Source organism: Pyrus communis, chromosome 6, assembly GCF_963583255.1.
Source record: "Pyrus communis chromosome 6, drPyrComm1.1, whole genome shotgun sequence".
Lineage (NCBI taxonomy): Eukaryota > Viridiplantae > Streptophyta > Magnoliopsida > Rosales > Rosaceae > Pyrus > Pyrus communis.
This window is the reverse complement of record NC_084808.1, coordinates 14,570,561-14,577,669: the sequence shown is the minus strand read 5'-3', so window position 1 is coordinate 14,577,669 and position 7,109 is coordinate 14,570,561.

The following is a 7,109-nucleotide window of genomic DNA, read 5'->3' as shown; positions in this document are numbered from 1 at the left end:
TCTTCCTTCAAATTATGTATCTGTTTGGGTTTGAAATACAGGTTTTTGGTTGAGAAAATGATATGTTGAATTAGAAAGCCTTGACTTTAAGCCCAAGGTTAATTTCTCAGGCCAGTTGGCCCTCAACCTATAAAAGTGAATTAAATCGAGTCCAAAATGAAAGTAGAATTATTGAATGGTCATGCTCAGGCATGGCTCAGTCGAGTCCTAGTTGAGTAATGATTGTTAAAGATCAGGATGGGTTTGTATAAGATTTGAATTATTCTAAGGATAAGAACCTATGTTTGGTCAGGGAAGAATGAACCAAGTGAATAAAGAGATTAGGTTCAAAGTCCTACTTCAAGTTGAAGAAGACGGGACTAAATAGAGATTGAGTTTCGGCTAAAAATGGGATTAATAAGATAAGGTCAGAGGATATCCAGGTGAGTGTCGAGTAGGCATAGCCCTATCAAGACTCTACCTCGTTAAATTAACAGCACTGGAGCTGTATAATCAGACGATTATGAGCAAAACGTCATTGCTTCTGGTTGGTTGGTTATCTATCCAAGTCTCGATTGGCAAAGACTTTTCAATTCTTTCACTTAAAGAGGTCACTTCATTAGCTCCCTATTGAATTGAGGTGTTCTATGATTGGCTACTCCCAGATGCACTTCATAATTCGGCATTTAGACGGCTAAACCACTTTCACCATAAAGTCATTCATCTCCTTTGCTTATCTTTACCGATACAATACTAATTCGGGGCATTTAGATTGTCATGAATATAATTGAAGCTGCCGAACTTGGTGCAAAAGATCATAAACTTCGCAGTGTATTAAGCAACATTGTCCTTAGTTTCTAAAGCCCTAGGCCGAGAGGTGTACCTTTCTCAGTGGTAGTTGTTCAGGTGCAAAAGTGAGCAGCACATTTGACACCACCACCACGACATCTATTCTACTTGCTCGATCGAGGGTGGTCTCGAGTTGGCATGCCCGCATTTGCAAGAAGTACATAGTTACCTTAACAATTAATCAGCATGCACGCCACGTAGGTCTTGTTATTTTTAGGGTCAACATACCTAGATTTGTTTTACTAAATAGGTAAATTATTGTTGTCATGCACAAGATTTTAAAAGATGTTAGGTGTTACTCAGGCGACAGGTCAGACACGGGTCTTGCCCCTAAAGGCCTAGAAAGAACCTAGGTGGAATTTTTATTTTAATTATAATAGTAATTATTATATATAAGTGTATACTATGAAGTTTAAGTATATGAGTAAAATTCTAGAGCCCATATGTTTAACTTTAAGCCATTTTTGGTACTTGGTTTGTCATTAAGATAAAAATGGGGCTGGTTTTAAAAGAAAAGACTAATTGTCACACGCATAAGTGTTTTTTTTTTTTTTTTTTTTTAAATGAAATTTAAGTGTTTTAATTTATATATGTTTTATTAAAACATTTATTCGAATATAAATTGGAAGTCAACATCAACCACCCACAATGGTGTAGGTTTTTTGTTTTCTAAAGTTTTAAATTTTAAATTCATTCAAAATTAAAATGTGCTAAATTACTTTAACTCCTTTTAATTTAATTGTAATTTTTGAAATTCTTGATGGGAAATTTACAGTATTTTGAATGCTTCACCATTTTGAGGTATGACACATGACTAAAAAATCCAAAATACCCTACAAAAAACATAAGCCGCCACCAATTATTTTCTTTACAACTGCAGTTTGCAAATCACAATTGCACATCTCTCTTTCTTTAAAATTTTCATTGTCGAGGCACATGCAAAGAGCAAGACAGTGGCATGGCGACACGGCAATTTCAGGAGACGGCACAGAGAGAGCATCATTGTACATGCTTCAAAGAGACATAGAGAAGAGAAGCGATGCAGCAAGAGATGTCGTATGATTTCTTTTTGGTAGGTTACTCAGAGAACTCTTTCGATGAATTAGTTAATTATAATAAATTCAAAAAGCAATGAATCACCGCCTATATAGCGCTTAGGTGGCATATTAATTCCCATCTTATTTTAATGAACATTTTGGCCTAAATCTCAGTTGCAACCAACCATCTAGCACATAGACACCACGTATGCTGATTTTTAGAACAGTAATCATACATTCAATTTGAAACAACAACCATACTATACAAGAAATGGTATTTGAATATTTGTCTCAACTATGTTGATCTTGATGGCTAATTAACTACTAGATATTTGGTATGTTGTACATTCTCATTACCACCACTAAATGGAAATAGGTAAATATACAATAGTGAGATTCGCTTAAAATATGTTTTACATGTATCTTGAAATTGAAATATTTAAGGTTTGTTTGATAACTATTTCGTTTTTAATTTTTAGTTTTTTGTACTTGAAATACAGGGAAAGGATATTTGCAAAAGAAATGATTGTATGTTAGATAAAGTATGTAAGAAAAGGTACACAAACTGAAAATTAAAAGCTTAAAAACTAATTTAAGTTGTTTTTACTTTCAATTCATACTTCTTTATTTCTTCCTCTCCTTCCCACTACCCTTCTTCATCGATCTTATCTCCCTTATACTTCCCATATCTATGTTGAAATTTTTAATTTAAAATATAATAAATTATTTTATTTGAAGGGAAATTATATTTGATGAGCTATGACTATTCAAGAACAAGGGAAAGGGTGCAACTTTTGCCCTTAAATTTAAAAGATACAACTGTTGACTCTTCAAAGAAAAACACCACTATTTTGAAGAGTCACTTTTACATATATAAACGCCTCATCACATTGAGTCAGTAATCAATTTATTAGTTAATTCATTCAAAGTTTGTGGATGGAAATTTGTACACGGCTGATTAGACAAAATTCCATCTACAAGAGAACAAGCACTGTTAGCCTAGTTGACGAACACCCTCAAAAAGGAGAAGGTTGTTCGTCAAAGGGCCTCCAATACCTAATTCAGAAAAGTAGTAGAGAGAATAGAGAACTTGAGAGTGTTCTAAGTAGTAAGTGGCAATTACAATTTATTCTGTTTGACATAGCTATTTATAGGGAAAAACCTTAACAGGCAGGTTGAAAAGGAGATTGTAGGTCAGTCTTCACAGTCATGTCAGCTAGCAATTTTGAAGGTCCCTGTTGGTAAGAGCGTAGTCGCGCTGGACACCCAAGGGGAGACTCTGGAGAGTTGGTACCCTGATGCCATTGGACCAGGTGTGGCCCAATGACATGACATATGATAGGTGGTTCAAAGAACCCATAATATATGTCATGGTAGGCTTGGATCGCTCATGACCCGTACCATGAACAACCCGGAGGGCCCATGGTCCCTTAATGGCATAAAAGCCCGATTATCTTAGGGCAGACTACGTTGCTTCTTTGCCATGTCTAATGAATCTTTGACCGCATATCAAAATTTTGACATAGGGTATGGTACACACCAAACCATACCAAAATTTTGGCTTTTTTTTAGTGATGATACTTGTACTCTTTACAAAATCTCATTTTAATCCTTGCAATATATTTTGTTTCATTTTATCACCTGAACTCTTCCTTCATCCCACATTACTCCATTTCGTGAATTCAATCATAAAATGAAGTATTTTTGCTCACCATCCTCAACTTTGGTATATGCTCATCATACATCTAATCATCTGGCATATGTATCTAATCATCTGGCATATGTTATTTCACGTAACCATGGTTAATTATTTTCAAAATTAAGAAAGTAACATTTAATGTAAAAGTTAACTAGAAATAAACGAAATGACACATGTCAAATAATAAAGTGCATGATAATTATAATAGTGAGTAAAAATGCTCGGGTCGCAAAAACTATTAACCTGATGAGATGTATGATAGCTATAAGAATAGACGCTGTAGCGCGTGGGGTAAAGTAAGCGACTTGCAGAAAGTGTATAGCTGTCTCGGACTAAAATTGCAAAAAAAAACTAAAGGAGCTGGGGTGTTATTGTCTAGTGGTTCCACAGGTCCCCCGGTCAGCCGCGTACTCTGTCGGCTTACGTGACGCTAAGTTGAATGCAGTTCAGTAGTAGAGGCACGTGACATGGCTCCCACTTTGTCGACTTGTCCCACAGTTTTTTAACCTTTGGACATTAATCCGACTTCTTTTCCTCTATTTTTGTACGCATGTTTTTTTATAAAAATTATTTCTCCCCTTATCGCCCACAACTTCTCGCCTCTCCTCTACTACTTGAACATGGTATTGCCGTCAAAGTAGCAGCTATGGTCTCCGGGGTTGGGCTGCGTATCTTTTTTCAGACGAAGCGAAATGCAAAATTTCCTTTCCATATTTATTAACGATGAAAAATCATTTTCTTCTCATTTTTTGACGACTCAAAAAATTATTTTTCAAGCTTAGACTTACCAACCATGGAAAATACAACACTTTTTCGTTTCCCCCACTCTCTTCCCTCGTACCAAACGTAGCGTTAAGGTTAAGTGAGATTTGAAAGCATATGGTTCAAATTAAGTTGTCGGACTAAATTACACAATGAGCCATTCGTAATAAATGGATATCAAACTCGTTATCTAAGTGAGTATGACTTAAAATTTTCATTTGTAAGTAGAGATAAATATTATTAAACCGCAATGCAAGTAACATCTATTTGGCAAGATTAAAATAGGGGTTGGAAAATCACAAAGAACTTGGGTCTTTAATTTTTCTGCTAGCTACTTGGTCTTCAAACACAATGATGTGAACCTTACATGGTTGAATAACTAAAACTAAAATACACATGAATGAAGACTAATTAACATGATGCAGAAGTTGGGGGCATCCATTGAAATCGATGCAAACAGAAGGAGTTGATGAACACCAATGAATTTTCTGCAGAACTCCTATACAACTACTCAGCAGGAAGTAATATATCGTGTATCTAGGCTTTTGCTGGGGCCGAAGGTTTATACAGAGGTTATAATACTCTAGGCCCAGCTCAATAGCCTACAAGTTAGGAATTATATCTAGGCTTTTTAGCCAAAACAGTTCATGAGATTAGCATAATAAATCATTTTGGTCTTAGATATTGAAAATCAATAGAAATGGTCCTAAAATTGTTCACCATCCATTATTTTGATCACTCCGTTAAGTATCCCGGAGCTCTTGACCTAAAGTTTGGGCAATTTTCAAAACTTCGTAACTCACGTTTTTTAACCAAATTTGACTCATAATATATCAAAATGAAGATGGGAAAGTGTAGAATAAGATTATACCTATTTGGAAGGCCAATGATTGTTGGAGATGATAGGAAAATAGCCTGAAATGTGACTGGTCCGTAGGAAAACTGGAAAACTCGTCGGAAACTGGGTAAACTTTAATGAAAAACCACATTTTTACACTAAAAAATCAATCATAGTACTATTCACTATTCACTTTACCTTTTTTTTTTTGTCCTTGTCGTTCAAATTTAAAGTTTTCAAGTAATTTTTATTAGTTTTCCTTTAAATTAATACCCACATCCATTCTATGTTCATTTTGGTTATTTAACATAGTTACAGTTGTTTTACATAAAAATTTACCAATCATTATAACATTGTTTTCTTTTTTACTAAAGACACTTTTATAACTATAATTTATCAAACATTTTATTACTTTATTTCATAACTGCTTATTCTTATAACATAACAAAAACAATTTCTTTAAAACACACCGATACCAAACTAATTGTAAGAATCGTTAGGAAATACAGATCGTACTGTGTAACTGATTTTCACATCATATAAAATAGAGACATAAATAAAACAACAGGTTACATCCAAGATTTTTCCTCTTAAAAAAATGTTTACTTCATTGTCATTGTCTCATTGTCAAAATGAAGGCATAGGGTAAACTTCTGCAACATTGACTTATTTCTTTGTACCTTACTTTCATAAACAAATCAATTGAATAGACTATCTCTACCCCAACAAATTCTTGAGAAGTGGATCCTAATTCCATAATTTTGAATTGTAAATAACTAAATAATTTGGTTTTATTAATAATTAATTTGTTATTTTCTCAGCTTTACTGAAAGGCCCACTAATCCACTGCCAGTGCATCTCTCTTTAGGTCCCAACTTTCTAAAACAAGGTTTTGTGCCCTTTGTCTTACCAATAGTAGACAGCACCCAAGGAGAAACATACATATAAAGGGTGCATAGATAAATAAGAACAGAATAATTCTTTTTCTTGTAAAAAGACTCATCCTTTAGACTTTAACCCGAATGCTTTAACTAATACTATTAATTAAAGCAAAGCTAAGAGACACCTAAGATCAAATTAATGGTGAATTTGTGATGGTCTTCCATTGTGGTATTTGGTAACCACAGATTATGTTTGTTTGCCCATTATCTAAACAGTCCCTCTCACTGCACTTATAAGTGTTCCTCTAGATTTATAAAGTAAAACCTACAAAGAAATGTGACATTTACTCATAACAATCATTGAAACAACAAACGGATTTGTGTCTCAATTCATTATAAGCGTTTTTCTTTACATTTGAGGTTTTGTGTTCAGACAAAACAAAAACCACAATGAGATGAAAAAAAATAAAAAAAAAGATTATAATTGTCCATCAGCTAGAAAATGGAAAGTCAAACTTGAGACATTCTATAACATTGAGAGATAAATATCACCACATAAAAAGCTAGTTAGAAAGCATTTACTTAAGTATCATGTTCGACTTACATAAACATAAATATTATTATATTTACGATGAATTTGATTTTTACTATTGACATAACTTTTGCGTGAGTCCTTTGTTCAATTGTAATACTATTATGTAAAGAATTTCCAGTTGATCAAAACGCAAACATTATTTGGTTGAAATTAAATATAAAAAAAACAAAGAAAACTGGTGGGAGAGGGCTATGTTGCTAATAAAAATACTTAATTAAGAAAATCAAATTTTACACCCAAAAAAAAAAAAAAAAAAAAAAAGCAAATCTGACATCCCAAGAACTAGCACTATTACCAGCATAATTTTTCTGTATACACAACTAAAATCCCTTTTTTCCTCATTGTCCAAGCTAAAAGGTCCGACAAGCCAAAGTTTAATATTATCATTAACCATCATACCAAGACCAAAAAGTTGAAAATACCATCATACTTGCTAGCAACTTGTATCATTTCCATCCTTTTCATCATA